General features: G+C 39.9%; 1 pseudogene; it reads left to right on the top strand.

The window, feature by feature from the left end:
* Positions 1–1,863: 1,863 nt before the first annotated feature.
* LOC137756001 (transmembrane protein 125-like) lies at positions 1,864–2,345 on the top strand (annotated as a pseudogene).
* Positions 2,346–10,665: the final 8,320 nt, after the last annotated feature.

Genomic DNA, 10,665 nt, shown 5'->3' with positions numbered 1-10,665 from the left:
CACTGTATTGACAAGGTTTATTGTTTTCTCTGAAATCATTTGAAAAGACATGCATGTGAATTTCACTCAGAAGAAAACTTCGGTTACAAAAGTCCTTATGCTCTATGTCTCCCCCCAGAAACATTTAGACCTTTAGAAACATATTTTATGTATAATGTGAATAGGGTATTAAATATATAGGAGAGACTCAGGTAAAAATGGAAAGATTTGAAATCATAAAAGTAACAAAATAAACCCCAAGCATGTGAAATGATAATCTCAAATAAGTTATAACGGAGATAATTTGGAGTATTTAGGCACTCTCTTGTCTCTAGACATTTAATGCTGAATTGTGGTGAACACTGCACTTCAATAGAAATTAAAACAGCCTGATGAGATTCCATCAAAGATGGAGATGCAGGTAAAATTAGTTATCTCCAGGCTTTATGCACAGATGAATATGGCAATAGAAAAAAAAAGCTAGTACAGAAAAACTGAAGGAAAGGCTGAAGCTTGCTGTGCATCTGTAGAAGTGATATATGTACTGATGCAATACCATATGAAGATTGATTAATCTTTACCAAAACAATTTAGTATTTTAATTATGTTCAATTTATAATTGAGAATACATATTCTTTAAAAAAATCAGTTGTAATCTCCCCTCCTCCCCCACAGACTGATTCATCCAGGGTTCTCTACATAACAATGTAGACATAATAATTTAATCATAAAGTAATTTACAGAATCTCTTTCACATCCTTGAGGACTTCAAAGAGCTAATAACAATAAAATTATAGAACAAGAGAATATAGGGATTACAGCAATGACACAAACAGCAAAATAAAGACATACAGTCCGTGAAGATCTCTACATTATTTTCTTTACTTTTAAGTTTTGATGAAACTAAACACTAACTCATTAGCTTAATCAGCAATCATGTTGCTATAGGGGCTGAAGGATGCTAAGTCAGGCCTGATACTGGGAGATGGGGGACTCCTCTGATGGGCAACTTTGGCTTGAAGATTCACCAACAGCCTTGCCAAGCTTTCTTAAAACTGCCACATTCTCTACTACTCTTGCACCTGACATTCCTTTCTTTCCTTTCCCCTCACAAGGGTCAGCCCTGCATACTGTCAGTTCTCCCACCCTCCTCCAGCTCCATCCCCAGTTTCCTTCACAGATGTTTTCCCTAAAAATATTTTGCACATCTAATTCTGTCTAGGTGTCATCTGCTTCTCACAGTACCCAGATAACACAAGTGGTATCAGGAGTTATCCAAGAAAACAAGATAGGTATTTAGGACTGGCTTACTCATCAACTTGTGGGTGAAGAGGAAGGATATCGTCCTGTTTGGTAGGTGGGGCAATGATACTCCCTTGTACAAAGCAATGTTAACTGCTAAGGATTTCACTGCTGGTGGCAGGAAAATGTCTCCGTGGAGAACAATGCTGTGATGGGGGATGAGGATTCAGGCATTTGAAAGTTTTTTGTTAACAATGCCTTTAAAGAGAGTGAACTTGGCTAGTTCCTTCTAAGTTGTATTTATGCCCTGCAGAGGGATAATAGTAAGAGACTAAGGGCTGTTAACAAGCTTTGGTATCTTACAAAGAGGCCCTTATTTCCTGTAGTGAAAACAGAGAGCTATTCAACAGGCTGAAGATCTAATAGAGTTGCAGGGCTTCAGAGACATTTGAATGATCACCCAGTGTTCTGCTTTGTTATGCCAAAGCCAGGGTGCTGGCTGGGAAAACCTGGGGCCCTGAGACATAGGATGGGGATATCTTGATACTAGTTCTGCATTTGTCCATGAACCTTCTGGGCTTCAGAGGTGGACTACCTTCCTGAGAAAGAGCTATCACTCTTACTGAAGGCCTTGTGGCCCGCATGGCACTGCTCTCCCCCACCAGCAGCTGCTTGAGCAAGTAGCAGCTGGTAGTTGGCACTGTGCTCTGTCTGCTGGCTCCTCTGGTTCTGGTTAAGCAGCTGATGAGCTCAGCTGAGCAGGACATGAACTGCATGTGTCAGCTGCACAGCCGTGGAGGTGATGATGCCCTCATGGTGCTGCTTGGTGGCCTTGTCTACTGGTCACCATCCTGGTGCTGGCTGGCCTGGCCACTTCCCCTGCTTGGCCACTGGCTGCCATGTTGTCAGTAGGCATTGCTCTGGTTGTCTCAGGTTCGCTCTTGCTGCTGGGTTTGCTGCTGTATCAAGTGGGTGTGATTGGACACTGCTTACCCTTCTGTGTGGCTGCCCACCCACCCCCTGCTGCCCAAGGTGACCACCACAGTGGCAGTGGAAGCATCTTTAGCATCTCACGATGGTTGTCTGCTGGCCAGTGTCATGCAACCACATCCAGCCTCATATGACCTAGCCAGAGCCCTTCTTTCCATCACCTGCCTCAACATCCTGAGTGTTTTGTGTGTGTGTGTGTGTGTGTGTGTGTGTGTGTGTGTGTGTGTGTGAAGAAGATGGTGAGCATATTTGAGTAGGTGCATATCCCAGGACTGTATAGCCCTCTGGTGGGATTGCATGATGTGTGATTCAGAGCCTATGGGTACCTACACATTCACACCACAGAAAGGTGAATGTCTCCTTGGAACCCCAGTTTTTGTCCATGGAACTGTGAGAGTCTGCCTGTCTGCTGCACATGGAGTCTCTAGGCCAAGAAGTATCTGGGATCCCTGAAATGTCTTGACTCCTATTACCAACACCAGTCAAATCCAACCCTGCCTTGTAACACCCATCAGGAATTTCCACAGGAGTGACTATCTGTCCACACCAGAGACTGCACCAAGGACCCTTCACTGAGAAGAGTAACTGGTGGCTAAGTGGAAAGAACATGGGCTCTGGAATGTGACAGGTCAGGATTAGAATCTTTCCTCTAACACTTACCAGCTGGGGAACTCGGACAAGTGACTAACCTTTCTGAGCCTCAGTTTCTTGAGGGTCGTGGTCATGGTCCTGGTTGTGGTAATTAATTGTGAGGATTGAATGGCATCACGCATGGAAGGATTGGACACGTGGTAGATGTGCAATAAGAATAGTGGCTGTTGAAACAAAAAAACAAGATAAACAAATGAAAAACTCTCCTCCCGAGGAGACAGGTGATCCCCTTCTCCATTTCTTGCTGCAGGCTGATACCTGGTAAGGCCCAGGATTACCATATTGGGCCTCAAAAAGAAGGAGAGAGACTATATACAATGAATGAGTTGAAAGAAATAACTAATAAGTACTTGAGCCAGGAGAATACCCCTGTGATGGGAATTTGAAGATGCTTCATTAAAGAGGCCAGAATGTAAGACTATGTAAGCAAGTATTCTTGATGTGGGACAGTTAACTGACTTTCCTGGGACAAGGCATATCTTAGCCCGAACCCTAGGAGACGAAGTAAACTCACTGCTGCAGTGGCTCTTGGAGACCTAAGAAAAATGATGGCCAACATTAAATGAAGTAGAAACATCTGAGTTATGGTATCTAACGTTAAAGGCAGGAATAAAGAGGCTGAGGGAAGCAGGCATACTGGAGTGGATATATTATCTGAGGCCAGAAGATCTGGCAGATGAATGTGTTCCACAGAGGGAGCCAGAGGTCACATTATTCTCCAAGGCCATCATCAAGATGCTGGTGACAGGGACACTAGTATCAGATATTCTGTAGAGCCTCCTTTGCAAGCCTGAGCTGATGGTAGGAAAAGCAGATACAGTCTTTATTTATTTTTTTTAAACATCTTTATTGGAGTATAATTGCTTTACAATGTTGTGTTAGTTTCTGCTTTATAACAAAGTGAATCAGCTATACATATACATATATCCCCATACCCCCTCCCTCTTGCGTCTCTCTCCCACCTTCCCTACCCCACCCCTCTAGGTGGTTTCAAAGCACCGAGCTGATCTCCCTGTGTTAATGCGGCTGAAAAGCAGCTACAGTCTTTAGAAACCAGGTAGCAAAGTTAGGCACCAGATGCCAGGAGGCCGCAATTACTCTAAAGATCAGCAAGGTCAAAGGGGCAGCCGGATGAGCTTGACTCACAGGGAGCGGTTAAAGATGTTTAATGGAACATGGCGTCCCTGGGAGCAAGAGTGCTGTTCAATAACTATAACCAAAAAAAAAGGAAACAAAAGAGGAGCAGGAGGCTGAGGATTAAGGACAATCTCCTCAGTAAAAAGTAAAAATCTCTTGCTCAGTTCCCAAGCGTGAGCCAATTTTCAGATATTGAACCCATAACATCCAAACAGTGGGCGCACCTCACAATGAAAGAAGTGAGGTAAAGCCAGATGACCTTGGGAGCCACTGGTTATACCACATAGTGTACCGGCCAGCCCCACAGAACTCTGGAACAGCCTCTAGAAATCCAGACAAAGTGTCAGTTCAGAATTTATAGGGAGCCATTCTCAGGATGTAGTGTATTCATTAAATCAGAGACCTCTCTGTGATGCTGTGTCCCCAAGGGAAAGAATATAGGGAACCATAGGATAGAAGCAGGATTATCCTCATGGACCATCACTCTCAATGACCAGCTGAGGGATTTTGTTCCTCTATACACAGTGCTCTGGGTTTTGCAGAGTTGGAGGTCCTGGTGAGTAAAAGGGACATACTTTTGCCAAGGGACACATAAGAGGTTCCACTGAAGTGCATGTTACAGCTGCTGTCTGGGTATTTTGGATTCCTTGTGCCCAGAGACCACCAGGATAGAAGCGAAGTCATCATACTGGTAGAGGCAATTGACCTTGATAGCAAGAGGCCACAGGGCTACTTTTCATACAGTAGGAGTGGGGAGGAATATATGCAGCGCCCAGTTGGTTCAGGTGGGCACCTCCTAGTACTCACTTGCCCCATTGTAACTGAATGGATATGTGCAGCAACCGCCATCTGAGGGTCTGATTAACCGAGGATACAGACCTCTCAGGAAAGAAGGTTTGGGTCACACTAGTACTGAGGTGTGCCACCAACAGCGTGCTGAGGTGATCACTGAGTATGAAGGGAATTTTGAATGGATAACAGAGGAGGGATAGTTTGAATATCATTTATGGTCTCGAGATTGACTGCATCAACACTACCTCTTCTGAGTTTCTTGTCAGGTAGAGAGTCCCATGGGAACCATGGATAAGATGCTCCCCAACCAGTGAGGAAAGTAGATATATGTGATGCAATAGGTGGCCTGTGGCAGGTGTCAAATTGTTTCTCAGAGTTCCAACTGAGGAGAGCATAGTTCAGCAGTGGCTCCAAGCACTGTGCTCTGAAATCCATCACCACTATCACACCAAGGCTGCCTTCTCAATCACTGTTCCCAACCAATGCTGACAGCAACGCTGAGAGCAGCAGGCTAGGTCATTACTGGAGATGCAGAACTCCTCTAATGGGCCACTTTGGCTCAGTCCTTCCCATTGGCCTTTGACCTTGCCAGATTTCTTAGATCTACCTTCTTCCAGTCAACATTTATTCCCTTTGTTCTCTCAAGAGTCAGATAAACATCTTGGTCTGAGAGAAGACCCTCCTGGTTCCTTTCTAATTTTCTCACAGACATTAACAAATCTCGTGCCTATCTGATCTTGTCTTGGCATCTGCTTCTCAGAGAACCTTCAGTACACATTAGTGTTGAAACATAGGTCAATTTGTGGCGTTTAAGTAAACTGTATCCTAAATCTAGACTGCTTCGTAATACTAATAAGGCCATGAGTATTTCTTGCTTCTCGTAAATACCGGTTGGCTTTTCTTCATTCAGTAATGATAAGCAGTGCACCTAATCCACCCAGCAACCTTTCAATTCTTTCTTCCTTAATATAAGACAGGAAGGATCAGCCAACAAGAGCATGTGAATATGTACAATTTCCCCACAATTTATTAAACAAGCAACTAAGAAACACATGCCTGTCTGACAACAGAATACTTCTAAGGCAGGATCTATATTGGAAAGTGAAGTAGAGACATGTATGAGTCAAAAAATAATGAAAGTCAAAACCTCCACTTGCTTCAACATTCTGATATGTCCACTTTGTTTAATCTTTTCACTGGCTTCAAATTCTAATAATTAAGAAAGCTCACAAGATGGTTTGCAGAAGGAGAATATTAGTGAAAGGATTATTGCGTCCTTCATCCATAAGTCAGTTAAACAGGAAGCACACATCTTACAATGCTAACTAATTTCTTGAACAAATAGATGCCTGTGATTGGATGGATTTATAAATTCATGTTTACATTACTAATATCATTATCAGCATAAATATTTTACAGCATCTATTATAGCAGCTTTCAGGTAGTTGATGCCTCCAGAAATATTTGTTGGTCTGAAATGAAAAATATCTTTGAGAAATGGTTTTAATTAAATACATGCCATAAAGGTAAAACTGACTCACCAGCTGGGGGTGACAAAGAAATAAGTAGAGCAAGGTGTCATCAAATGGATCCTTCTGGTCCCATTAGTGGGAGAACCACACTGCAGCATAAGTGCCTTTGCCCATGGTAATTATTGCTGACATCCAAATGGCCTAAATGAGCATCGTGTTAACACGATGTAGTTGATGATCTGGGCAAATGCCAACCCAACATGTATATTTCAGCATGCAACTCAGTCAGGGGCTCAACTGCATTCAATATGATTATGGTTTCCAGCTAGATAGGAGGCAAGTTTCTGGCCTTTGCGGGGTTTGATACCCTGAGAAAGTTTTCCATTTTTATCCCATTTACCGCTCCTCCCAAAGTGTACCTCATAGTGAAGGATATAGGAAGTTAGTTATAGGGAACTTCTGTTAAATATGGGAATAGATAAAGAATAAAAGGGAAATGATGGCATATGCCAAAATTAAGGGGACGAGGATCTTTTTATGAATGTGTTCTGAAGAATCCAAACAGTTTTGTGACATTTCAGACAGGAAAAGTCACTTTTATACTGAAGTAATGTAGGGTCGTGCAAACCTTCATATCAGCTGATAAAGAAAAATATTACTTTCATAGGTTCACACAAGAAGTTCAAGTATTTCATCTCAGCTTCAATTTTTAAGCCATTTTCCTGCAAACTGGCAAATTTCTGCCTACAGCAAACTGATGAAAATTCATGGGTGTTTTCACTCCTCCACTTTAGGGAGGAATAGTAAAACTTTTGCCTTAGATCAAACTTTTGAATATTTGAGGGGAGAAAAAAAACCCACATCACTTCTCAAATGTGAACACCCAAAGTGAAATATGGCTGTTTCTTACATTTTTAGATGCCTGGAAGTTTTCCACAAACTTCTATAACAGTCACTCTGCAGGCTTCTGCTATAAATGTTTCAGGAACTATCTAGGGAAATATTCTATTGAGAGGGAAAGCAGGATTATCTAGCAGATAGAGCGTGGAATTTGGACTTGGACAACCATCTGAGACCTGCACCTGCCTCTTTCATTGCCTTATGGTGCAGCGTTGTATAAATGATTCAGGCTCTCTTTGCTTATATTTTTCCCTGTGGTAATAGAGGGAAATGGGCTAAACATTAGCCCCTTCTCAACAATCAGAGAACACTGTAAAGGTAAATATGACATTGTCTGTAAAGTGCTATGACCTGTAATCCAGAAAAACAGTGCAAGAGGTGTGAGGCCACAGAGTTTGTGTAAACATTATAGAACCCTAGCATGGAGAGCTGCATAGCCTGGCTCCTCACTTCTGCATTTGATCAGGGGTCCTTATGACACATAATCAACAATAGGTATTGCCAATTGCTAATACCAACCACACACATCTTGCCTTCAGCATCTGGAACATGTTAATCTCCCTCTCACAAACTCAGTGAATCATAAGTCAATCAACTTGCATCTATTGATTGTCTAATATGCAAAATGCACTCTGCTGAGTATTAGACCTCTGGTGAAAGTCTCTTAGGACAATAATGATTTATAAAGTATAGTAGCTGTTCTCAAAACACTTGTAATCACAATCTAGTTATAAAGGAGGATTGCCTAAAGTATTAAAAATCATATAAGATACCCGTAGATGACGATTAGAAATAATGATTCTAAAGAGTTTAAAGAGTAGAAGGAGGAAAGGTATGAGGATTCAGAGTGCCTCCAGTGCATATGATTTTAGTTTGTAATTAGGGAAAATGTACTCATAAATACAGAAGGAAAAATGTGTACATGCTCGGAAGTATAAAAAAATAAAATGAAAATGGTATCCTTGGAAGTTATCACGCTAAAAAAAGTGATTTGTTATTATCTATGGCTGCCATCCTTTATTTCACTGTTCTCATTGAATTTAAGCAATCTTTGTTCTTTTCTACTGATTATTTCTCTTATATGCTAAGTTTGAGGAATTTTGATGTCTTGTTTGAAACCCAGTTCAGTTAGTCAATATGGATGTGTCTTATGAAATAAATTCAGGGTGAAAGGAGGATCATGTGCTACAAAGGGAAGAGAATTAGATGAGGCTCACAGTGATCTCACTCTGAACAATGAGCAGTCTCAACCTCTCAAGGCATCTGTTGATTCATTTGTAAAATAAGAGGGTTGGGCTAGATTTCACTGGCCAGTTCTAAAATTTTCTGGAGAAAAAAATGCTGCTTAGAAGTTCTATATCTTTGTGCTACTGGAAAGCTCCTCTTGCTTTTGCATTCTGTCAGGGTCCATGATTATTTCTTGTCATTAAGATCAAAATCTCAATTTTATAGACCATGGATGCCTAAGGTAGAGGAGAAGCAGATGGCAATATGGTGTGCTCAAAAACAGGCTCTAACTGTAATTCTTAATTTAATTATTCTTAGGCTAGACTTTCCCAAGCTCTATTAAATTTTAGTATTCAAGAGAGCTTTGGTCTTGCCTGTAAGGACTAACATAGGTGAATAGGCTGGTTCTTGGTAGTAGAACTTGTGTGTCAGTGAGCAAGCTGTCTGTAAAACAGAGTGGAGGCAGAACAACCTTGCTGGGGGATATATTGGCATATACCTTTATTTCAAGGTATATTGGTAAATATTTGTTGTAAATATGATAGTATGTATCACCAAAAAGATTAACAATGTCAAAACATCTAGTCAATTCAAAGAAAATAGTAATCCAATTTTAAATTAAGTATGAAATATGTTGTTTGGTTTATGTGGAAAATTGAAAATTTGGATTTTATTTTAAACAGACATGTTTTAATGTGTCACGTGAACAGCCTAGAAAAAAATAAAATTTATTTGTGCTGCATGGTATAAATAATGTGAAACATAGTAGTATATTGGAAAAAAAGTCAGATTTTTTGAGCATAAAATTGAAATTTTCTAGAATTAAAAAAAATACGGTTTTAAGGACTTCCCTCGTCCAGTGGGTAAGACTCTGTGCTCCCAATTCAGGGAGCTGGGGTTCGATCCCTGGTTGGGGAACTAGATCCTACACGCCTGCTGCAACTAAGCGTCCACATGCCACAACTAAGAAGTCCACATGCTGCAACAAAGATCCCGTGTGCCACAACTAAGACCCAGCGCAGGCAAAATAAATATTTAAAAATAAATTTTAAAATATGGTTTTAAACAGTTAATATTATAAACTGACAATAAATAATTGAGGCAAGATACAGCTACTTATTATGAAATGTGTTCACTTATTCATATAAGGGGGCTTTATTGAAGCGTTATGCACAGTCGAGATCAGCACAGTCCAACAGAAATATAATTTAAGCCACATGTGCAATTTAAAATTTTGTAACTTCCACATTAAGAAGAGTAGAAAAGACACAGGTAAATTTTATTTTTTTGTAAATTTTATTTAACACAATATATGTACAGTATTATTTCAACATAAAAATTATTGATATACTGTAATTTTTTACTAAGACTTCAAAATTCAGTGTGTTTTAGTTATAAGTCAATTTGAACTAGACATATTTCAGGTGTACAATAGCCACATGTGGCTAGTAACCTTAGTATTGGCCACCTGGGTCTGTATGATGGGATTGAATACTAAAGAACACAGGCATGGCCACTACCTTCAGAAAGTTGACAGTCTAGTATGGAAGACAGACTCTGAACAATAAATCAAAAGTGTAAAATTTTACACTTTTCACAGTTTTCATAAGCATCACAAAGTTAATATTGTTGAATACATGCCCAGCATTTAATGTATTTCCACTTTACATAAGCTATGGATAATGTGTTCTTTATGTGGGTGAGATTATTCTTGGTGTTTTTAAAGAAATGCAGTCTTAATTAACACACTTTTGTAGTCTACTAATGTTCTTTTATCCTTGTGCTTCCCATTTTCCCCAAATCAGTATTACACTGTAAGTTTGAAGTTGAATCATGAGTCAGGAGCATATTAATCTTTTAATATGTTATATATGATTAAAAATTTTAAAGCAGCTAGGTACAAAATAAAGTTATCAGAGAAAACATTATTTAGGATGAGAAAAATATTCAATGTTTTTCCATGAACTTTCTATAGTTTTATAATTTCTGTGATTTCTGCTGACGTGTTTGCGAAGGCTTTCTGCTAAGTGCTATAGACCTTCTCTAGGTTTATTTTAGATGTAATTTGTTTCTTATGAAATCTTGCAATTGTTCCTACTTTATACATTAGCTGGTGTGATGAGAGTACTTAGGTATTAAAATAATAAGAGTATAAAACAAAAATATAAAGAGAATAGTTTGTACATGAAATAAACTCCGTCTTGTTTAAGGATTTGCCTTAATTGATTCCATGTAGCTCAAGCTTAATTGTGGATGGTGCTGAAGTTGGTTGTCT

Source organism: Eschrichtius robustus, chromosome 2 (assembly GCF_028021215.1).
Source record: "Eschrichtius robustus isolate mEscRob2 chromosome 2, mEscRob2.pri, whole genome shotgun sequence".
NCBI lineage: Eukaryota > Metazoa > Chordata > Mammalia > Artiodactyla > Eschrichtiidae > Eschrichtius > Eschrichtius robustus.
This window is presented reverse-complemented; position numbering and strand designations above follow the sequence as displayed.